Raw genomic sequence first — 8,973 nt, forward strand, 5'->3', positions numbered from 1 at the left:
GGGGTGGTGAAAGCAGACTTTGCCCGGCCTTCTGGGTCCAAAGGCACCTGCCAGTAGCCTTTGGTAAGATCCATGGTAGTGAGGTACCCGGCACCCCCCAGCTTGTCTAGGATCTCATCAGTCCTAAGCAAGGGGTAGGCATTGGACACGGTGATGGCATTGAGCTTCCGATAGTCCACACAGAACCGGATTGACCCATCCTTCTTGGGGACCAGCACCACCGGCGAGGCCCAGGGGCTGGCGAACAGCTGGATCACCCCTAAAGCCAGCATATCCCCAGCCTCTCTCTCCAGGTCCTGGGCTGTTTTCCCAGTGCCCATGAATGGGGAACACCTGATGGGAGGGTTGGTTCCCATCTCCACCCAGTGGACAGCCAGGTTAATGAGCCCAGGCCGGTTGGAGAACAGCTGCCAGTATGAATGCAGGGCAGGGGTTAGCTGGTCAGTGAGGGGAATTGAGTCCAGCGAGGGGTTAGCCCCTGCCTCAGGGAGGAGTCCCACCAGGGGATCCTCTCCCTTCTCCTCCCACTGCCCACACACAGCCAGCACCAGCTTCTCCCTCTCCCAGTACGGTTTCATCATGTTGACATGATACACCTGGTGGCTGTGTGCCCGGTTGGACAGTTCCACTACGTAGTTCACCTTGTTTACCTGTCTGATGACTTTGAAGGGGCCGTCCCAAGCAGCTTGCAGCTTGTTCCTCCTCACGGGGATGAGGAGCATCACCTGGTCCCCGATATCATAGGAGCAGGCAAGTGCTGAGCGGTCATACCAGACCTTCTGCTTCCTCTGGGGCCTTGCTAGGTTTCCCCTAGCCATGCCCACGGTCTCCAGGAGCTTTTCCCAGAAAGCCACTAGATACTCCACCACTGATTCCCTGTTGGGAGAGGCCTTTCCCTCCCACTTGGCCCTCATCAAGTCCAGGGGTCCCCTCACCTTCCTCCTGTACAGTAATTCAAAAGGGGAGAACCCTGTGGATTCCTGGGGCACTTCCCTATATGCAAACAGCAGGTGGGGTAAATACTTATCCCAGTCCTGTGGATGCTGGTCCATAAAGGTTTTCAGCATCCTCTTTAGGGTCCCATTGAATCTCTCCACCAGCCTGTTGGACTGAGGGTGGTAGTCTGAGGCCCAGATGTGTCAGACCCCACACTTCTCCCACAAGCACTGGAGCAGGGTTGACATGAAGTTCGACCCCTGGTCTGTAAGAACCTCCTTGGGGAACCCCACTCTGCTGAAGATGGTCAGCAGTACGTCTGCCACGGTGTCTGCCTCGATAGAGGACAAGGCCACCACCTCAGGGTAGCAAGTAGCGAAATCCACTAGCACCAGGATTCAGAGTAGCAGCCGTGTTAGTCTGTATCTGCAAAAAGAACAGGAGTACTTGTGGCACCTTAAAGACTAACAAATTTATTTTAGCATGAGCTTTCGTGAGCTGCAGCTCACTTCTTCGGATGCATAGAATGGAACACACAGACAGGAGATATTTATACATACAGAGAACATGAAAAGGCGGAAGTATGCATACCAACAGGAAGAGTCTAATCAATTGAGATGAGCTATCGTCAGCAGGAGGAAAAAAAACTTTTTGAAGTGATAATTAAGATGGCCTATAGAAGGTGTGAGGAGAACTTAACATAGGGAAATAGATTCAATTAGTGTAATGACCCAACCATTCCCAGTCTCTGTTTAGGCCACAGTTAATTGTATCTAGTTTGCATATTAATTCAAGTTCAGCAGTTTCTCTTTGGAGTCTGTTTTTGAAGTTTTTTTGTTGCAAAATTGCCACCTTCAAGTCTGTCACTGAGTGGTTAGAGAGGTTGAAGTGTTCTCCCACAGGTTTTTTAATGTTATGATTCCTGATGTCAGATTTGTGTCCATTTATTCTTTTGCGTAGAGACTGTACGGTTTGGCCAATGTACATGGCAGAGGGGCATTGCTGGCACATGATGGCATATATCACGTTGGTAGATGTGCAGGTGTACGAGCCCCTGATGGCGTGGCTGATGTGATTAGATACTATGATGGTGTCACTTGAATGGATATGTGGACAGAGCTGGCATCGGGCTTTGTTGCAAGGATAGGTTTCTGGGTTAGTGTTTATGTTGTATGGTGTGCGGTTGCTGGTGAGTATTTGCTTCAGGTTGGGAGGCTGTCTATAAGCGAGGAATGGCCTGTCTCCCAAGATCTGTGAGAGTGAGGGATCATCTTTAAGGATAGGTTGTAAATCTTTGATGATGCGCTGGAGAGGTTTTAGTTGGGGGCTGTAGGTGATGGCTAGTGGCGTTCTGTTATTTTCTTTTTTAGGCCTGTCCTGAAGTAGGTGGCTTCTGGGTACTCTTCTGGCTGTCAATCTGTTTTTTCACTTCAGCAGGTGGGTATTGTAGTTTTAAGAATGCTTGCTAGAGATCTTGTAGGTCTTTATCTCTGTCTGAGGGATTGGAGCAAATACGGTTGTATCTTAGAGCTTGGCTGTAGACAATGGATCGTGTGGTGTGACCGGGATGGAAGCTGGAGGCATGTAAGAAAGTATAGCGGTCAGTGGGTTTCCGGTATAGGGTGGTATTTATGTGACCATCGTTTATTAGCACAGTAGTGTCTAGGAAATGGACCGCTTGTGTGGATTGGTCTAGGCTGAGGTTGATGGTGGGATGGAAATTGTTAAAATCACGGTGGAATTCCTCGAGGGGTTCTTTTCCATGAGTCCAGATGATGAAGATGTCATCAATGTAGCGCAAGTAGAGTAGGGGCGTTAGGGAACGAGAGCTAAGGAAGCGTTGTTCTAAGTCAGGCATAAAGATGTTGGCATACTGAGGGGCCATGCATCTTTATGCATCTTTATGGCTGACTCAGAACAACGCTTCCTTAGCTCTTGTTCCCTAACGCCCCTACTCTACTTGCGCTACATTGATGACATCTTCATCATCTGGACTCATGGAAAAGAACCCCTCGAGGAATTCCACCGTGATTTTAACAATTTCCATCCCACCATCAACCTCAGCCTAGACCAATCCACACAAGCGGTCCATTTCCTAGACACTACTGTGCTAATAAACGATGGTCACATAAATACCACCCTATACCGGAAACCCACTGACCGCTATACTTTCTTACATGCCTCCAGCTTCCATCCCGGTCACACCACACGATCCATTGTCTACAGCCAAGCTCTAAGATACAACCGTATTTGCTCCAATCCCTCAGACAGAGATAAAGACCTACAAGATCTCTAGCAAGCATTCTTAAAACTACAATACCCACCTGCTGAAGTGAAAAAACAGATTGACAGCCAGAAGAGTACCCAGAAGCCACCTACTTCAGGACAGGCCTAAAAAAGAAAATAACAGAACGCCACTTGCCATCACCTACCGCCCCCAACTAAAACCTCTCCAGCGCATCATCAAAGATTTACAACCTATCCTTAAAGATGATCCCTCACTCTCACAGATCTTGGGAGACAGGCCAGTCCTCGCTTATAGACAGCCTCCCAACCTGAAGCTCACAAGGAACTACACACCACACCATAGAAATTCCAAATCACGAACCAATCCCTGTAGCAAACCTCGTTGCCTAATCTGTCCCCATACCTACTCTAGCGACACCATCAGAGGACCCAACCACATCAGCCACACCATCAGAGACTCATTCACCTGCACCTCTAGTAATGTTATTTATGCCATCATGTGCCAGCAATGCCCCTCTGCCATGTACATTGGCCAAACCGGACAGTCCCTACATAAAAAAATAAATGGATGCAAATCAGACATCAGGAATGGTAACATACAAAAGCCAGTAGGTGAACACTTCAATCTCCCTGGACTGTCTATAACAGATTTAAAAGTCTTTATCCTTTAACAAAAAAACCTTCAGACTTCAAAGAGAAACAGAATAACTAAAATTCATTTGCAAATGTAACACCATTAATTTTGGCTTGAATAGGGAGTTGCTGGCTCATCACAGAAGCAGTTTTGCCGCTCCTGCCTCTCCTCACCTATTATTAGGCATGGGCTAAATCCACCCTCCTTAAATTCGCCCTGTCAACACTGGTTTTTCCTTTTGTGAGGTACTCCCGTCTCTTAATCTGTCATTACATAATGCCTGGTATCAGAGGGGTGGCCATGTTAGTCTGTATCTGTAAAAGCAGCAAAGAGTCCTGTGGCACCTTATAACAGACAGATTGGAGTATGAGCGTTCATAGGTGAATGCCAGCATAGTGTTTGATTTACATTTTGCACTAAAACATGTGTTCAATCCAGGAAACTATTACCTGTCCACCCTTGCACGGAAGTTATAACCACCATAAAAGAAAAACAACAAACAATACACAAATGAGTTTACCAACTCTCCAGGCGACCATTCGTGGCCATCCCTTGGGGAATGGGCACCAGTCTACCTTTTCTTGAGTTTCAGCCGTAGGTTGCTCAAAGGGGTAGCAGTCCATTTGTCCTGGGCAAGGAGGTTGTTTGCTTCTGGCTCATCTAGTTCGCGGTGCGGTGAAGGTGCGTGGTTCCCTTGAAGTCTGATGTGGTCTGCTTCCGGGGAACCCTTTACCAAGTCGGGCTCCCTAGCGAGGCTCTGTTTGACTCTGGTGTAATGAATTCAAGTGGGAAGTTCTTTGACCCAAAGAGCAATGGGGCTTATCAAGATAGTCTTGAACGGTTCTAGCTACTGGAGTTGAAGTGGAGTTTTTCGATAAGTTTTGAGTCACACCAGGTCACCTGATGAAACAGAATGAAGAGCTTCCCACAATGGTAAAGCTTGAGACTGTGCTGAGTACTGGTGTAATGTTGTTAAATGCTGCTGCAATGCTTTTACATAAACATTTGTTTCACAAGTCAGTTTGATGTCACTAGGTATTGAGCCCAAAGAAGTAAAGGAAGTGGGTACATGTTCAAAAAGTATTTCAAATGGCGCTAGCTTAGTCCTAGACTTTGGGGTAGTCTGGACAATATACAAAGCCAAAGGAAGAACTTTAGTCCATTTCATTTTTAAGTTCCTTACACAACTTAGGCCTGGTCTACACTGGGGGGGGGGGGTTGTCGATCTAAGGTACGCAACTTCAGCTACGTGAATAGCGTAGCTGAAGTCGAAGTACCTTAGCTCGAATTGCGTACCCGTCCTCACGGCGCCGGATCGACGTCCGCGGCTCCCCCGTCGACTCCGCTACCGCCACTCGCGCCGGTGGGGTTCCGGAGTCGACGGGGTTCGATATATCGCGTCTACATGAGACGCGATATATCGAACTCCGAGAAATCGATTGCTACCCGCCGATCCGGCGGGTAGTGAAGACATACCCTCAGTTAGGGTGGCTTTTAGAGTTCTATTTATACGCTTTACCTGGCCTGAACTCTGAGGGTGCCAGGGGGCATGAAAAACCCATTTTGTCCCAACCGCTTCAGTGAATTCTTTGTAAATTTTTGCTGTAAAATGCGTTCCCTGGTCAGAATAATTTTTTCCAGGAGGGCCAAATTTTGGCATGCTTTCATTAAGCAGTATTTTGCAAACTGCTTTGGCAGTGGCTTGGGCAGTGGGAAAGGCCTTTACCCATTGTGAAAGTTGATTTACGATTACTATCACTTACGAAAACTTGCCCTCATTCCTGCCTCCCTTTTCCATGCCATCTACATCGGCCCTGTCATAAACAGATAGTTAAGGGTTAATATCTCTTTTACCTGTTTACTCAGTAAACCTGGCTGACACATGACCAGAGGACCAATAAGGGAACAAGATACTTTCAGATCTTGGTGGAGGGAAGTCTTTTGTTTGTGCTCTTTGTTTGGGGGTTATTCGCTCTTAGGACTAAGAGGGACCAGACATCAGTCCAGGCTCTCCAAATCTTTCTGAATCAGTCTCTCATGTTTCAAACTTGTAAGTAATAGCCAGGCAAGGCATGTTAGTCTTATTTTTCTTTTCTCAACTTGTAAATGTTCTTTTTGCTGAGAGGATTTTACCTCTGTTTGATGTAACTTTGACCCTAAGGCTAGAGGGGGTTCCTCTGGGCTATATGAATCTGATTACCCTGTAAAGTATTTTCCATCCTGATTTTACAGAGATAATTTTTACCTTTCTTTCTTTAATTAAAAGCTTTCTTTTGAAGAACCTGATTGATTTTTTTCCTTCTGTTAAGATCCAAGGGGATTGGATCTGGACTCACCAGGAATTGGTGGGGGAAGGGAGGCGGGATGGTTAAATTCTCCTTGTGTTATGTAAATACCCCTTCACATAACAGCAGAACCAGGGGACACCCAATGAAATTAACACGCAGCAGGTTTAAAGCAATCAAAGGAAGTATTTCTTCAGAGTCAACCTGTGGAACTCATTGCCAGCCAATATTGCGAAGGCCAAAATATTGCGAGAAGTTCATGGAGAATAGATCCATCAATGGTATTAACTAAGCTGGTTAGGCACACAACCATGTGCTGCTTGTCCCTAAACTGCTTACAGTCGAAAGTGGGGACTGTCTGACTGATAAATTGCCCTGTTCTGGTCATTCCCTCCGGAGCTTTTGGCACCGGCCACTCTCAGAAGACAGGGTACTGGCCTAGATGGCCCATTGGTCTGACCCAGCATGGCCGTTCTCCTTTTCTGTCCTGAGATTTTTTTTTAATGTACATTCTATCCGTCTCCCCCATGCTGTGTCGATAGCTCTTGAATGGTTGAGTGCTATATGATTACTCTAAGTCTGAGGGGACTGGCTGGCTCAAGGAATGGGGTATGGAGGCTTTCCTGGCTAGGGGGCCCCAACTCTGATCCGGCCCAAGGTGCTCAGAGGGTCAGGAAACGAAATCCATGTCCTTTCCCCTCTAGAGGGTGCCAGCTCTCATCCAGCCCCGGGGCGGGGACTGGCTGTCTCGGGGTGGTGGGGGGTGTGGGGAATGGTGGGGAATGGGAGACGAGGCCTGTCCAATATAGGGGGTGCTGGCTCAGGGGGCTGGGGAATGGGACATGGGGCTTTTCCCCTTCTGACACTATTGACATGACCTGTGACCGTATAGATCACTGTTGCAACCAAGGTCCTATAGTTGCATCAAATCTTGTACAAAGGAGGTCCAGTAAGGTGCTTATGGAAAGGTTGTGATTTACTGGTTAGGATTATGCAATCTCTATGCATGTCTCATTTTTGTAGTTGAAGTTATTAATATTGGTTATGTACTTGTAGCTCAATGTGTTTTGATTCTAAGTACCCTCAGTGAAGCATTTGGTCAGCTTCTTGAGAAAGTAAGTGCCCAATCAAGAAACACTTAGCTGACAATGAGCTTTGGGAGATGCCAATCCACATCTGAGTTTCCCGGGAACGTTCCAACTAACATGTAAACAATGGCGTTACCCTGTAAAGAACTGAGTCATGCATGGTCTTGAGACTTGTCTATGTGATGCCAAACTCCATCTTGTTGCTGTGATTTTGCATAGGAGAACCAAGGGCTTTCTGCCCACAAGAGAGAGAGAATATAAAAGGCCCTGGAAACCTCTCCATTTTGGTCTTCAATCCTGCTTCTAAGCTCTGGAGAAACCTTGCTACAAACTGAAGCTCTGAACAAAGGACTGAACGACCAATCCCAGCTGTGAACATACTCCAGAGACTTGATTTAAAACTGCAGTTTAGTCCATCACTGCTACAAGCCTGAACCAAGAACTTTGCCATTACTTACAGTTAGTCATTTTAGCTCTCATCTATAGTTACTTCTTTTTATGAATAAACTTTTACATTCGAATGGCTTGGCAACAGCGTGATTTGTGGGTAAGATGTCATTTGACTATTGACCTGGATCTGGGGCTTGGTCCCTTGGGATTGGGAGAATCTTTTTTCTCTTACTGGGGCATTGGTTTTCATAACCATTCATTCCTGTAGGGAGCCAGGGTGGCTTCCCTCTGAACCTGAGGGTAAAGAGCCAGTCTCTCAGCCTGAGGGGATGGGGCCAGACCAAGCTTACTCCACGCCCCCGGAAGGGGAGGGGTGGAACAGGAAGTACAAAGGGCGGGGCCCCTAGCCCACTCAGGGCAGCACCAGGGAGGGAGGCAGACGCAGACTGCTCCCTTCAGACGCTGATGCTGGTCCCGCAGAGGCCCTGGACCAGGAGAAACCTGACCTGGAGGAAGGACAGGGGCTGCCAGGGCTGCCCACTGCCGAGTACCTGGAGGAGCTGGAGGAACCTGAGGCGGAGGGGGAGCTGGAGCTGCCAGCAGCAGAATACCCAGACGAGCTGGAATGACCGGAGGGACTCGCACAAGGGACTGAGTTGGAAGGAGCCCAGGGACAGAACTGCACAGTGTGGTGAGTCTATTTGGTCAGCATGTTGCGGAAGGACCCCCGCTGACCCAGTGGCGGGACCATCGCCCCCACCACTGTCAGGGCCCTGGGTTGGAACGCAGTGTAGTTGGGTGGGCCTGCGTTACCCTAGCCTGGCCTACCCACCTTGGGTAGCAAAATCCCGATAGCATACTATAGGCCATTGCTGGAGCTTCCCTCCCTGAGGGGCACGCTGCAGACTCTTGCCTGCGCCCCTCCCTCCGCTAATTCCCCAGTGACAGAGGCGTGACCCAGGAAAACCAGTGGGGCAGTAGCTCCCCTCCGCCCCCTAGCGGCTCGGTGGGCCAACCGACACAGATCACAAGTGGTGGAGAACGTGGGCAGCGACCCCTATCCCTGCTGGAAGCTCCTCCCGAGTGTGGGGGGCAGAATGGGAGGAAGCACGAAGGGGCTTGTTTGAAGATTTAACAAGGGAGTGATGGTGGTTGGCATCATGGGCCATGTAACTGCGAACACTGTGTGGCCTTAGACCGAGGGTGAGAAAACCGCCCTGTCTGCAGGCACTACCCCTGAAGCTCCCATTGGCTTTGGTTCCCAGCCAATGGGAGCTGCAGGGGCGGTGCTTGGGGCACGGGCAGCATGTGGAGCCTAGGGTGACCAGATCACAGGGATGAAATATCGGGACACGGGGGGGGGCGGAGCAAAAAAAATGGCGGTAGAGCAAAA

Source organism: Mauremys mutica, chromosome 17 (genome assembly GCF_020497125.1).
Source record: "Mauremys mutica isolate MM-2020 ecotype Southern chromosome 17, ASM2049712v1, whole genome shotgun sequence".
Lineage (NCBI taxonomy): Eukaryota > Metazoa > Chordata > Testudines > Geoemydidae > Mauremys > Mauremys mutica.